The sequence below is a fragment of the Sinocyclocheilus rhinocerous genome, unplaced genomic scaffold (assembly GCF_001515625.1).
Source record: "Sinocyclocheilus rhinocerous isolate Xijiao unplaced genomic scaffold, SAMN03320098_v1.1 scaffold146, whole genome shotgun sequence".
NCBI classification, from domain to species: domain Eukaryota; kingdom Metazoa; phylum Chordata; class Actinopteri; order Cypriniformes; family Cyprinidae; genus Sinocyclocheilus; species Sinocyclocheilus rhinocerous.
In genome coordinates this window covers 107914-108888 of record NW_015649783.1, presented here as the reverse complement: position 1 = coordinate 108888, position 975 = coordinate 107914, and positions in this window count along the sequence as shown.

The following is a 975-nucleotide window of genomic DNA, read 5'->3' as shown; positions in this document are numbered from 1 at the left end:
TGGTCCGGTATTCTGTCACGATCTGCTACGGTGCAGGAACACAGAGCAAGGAACGAGGAGACCAGGAGTACAAAACCAAGGACTTTATTTATATCGCGGGGAATCACACGTAGCACAAGGAGTTGATATAAACAATACCGGACAAACCAACTGGGAACAGAACACTCTTTAAATACACTGAACAGGCTAATGGGAAGACGAGACACACCTGGAGCTGATGAAACAATAAACATAGGAAACACCTGGGACAAATAATAAACAATCAGGGTGCAGGAACAGGAAGACCAAATGGGGGCATGGAAACAAACATGTGACAGTAATGGATTGCGTTACTAATTACAATTTTTGTCATGTAATTTAGAATCAGTATTGGACTACAATTTGTAATCTACCCAGCTCTGTGGGCAATGCTGTCTGATAGCACTAAAGCTTCAGTTAATGTTAGCTATCCGTGTCGTAGCTTCATTCATCCTGAATATTGTGTGAATAATATGTAATCATGTAACCAATAAATAAGCAACTGTAGTCTGATTATGAGTATACACACATATATTATGTACACAAAAACTTTTATTTTGGATGTGATTAATCGCGATTAATCATTGCCAAGCACTAGTAATTTAATCTAATTACAAGTACTTAATTTTTGGGTTACACTTTATTTTAAGGTGTCCTTGTTACAGTGTAATTATACATTTAAGTACTGAGTAATATTAATTAACTACATGTACTTAAATGTATACATTTACATTGTCATTTAGCAGACGCTTTTATCCAAAGCAACTTACAAATGAGGACAATGGAAGCAATCAAAATCAACAAAAGAGCAATGATATGCAAGTGCTATAACAAGTCTCAGTTAGCTTAACGCAGTACACGTAGCAATGTTTTTTTTTAAATTATATAATAAATAAAAACAAAACATAGAATAAAAAAAGAATAGAGCAAGCTGGTGTTTAATTGTATAATAAATAA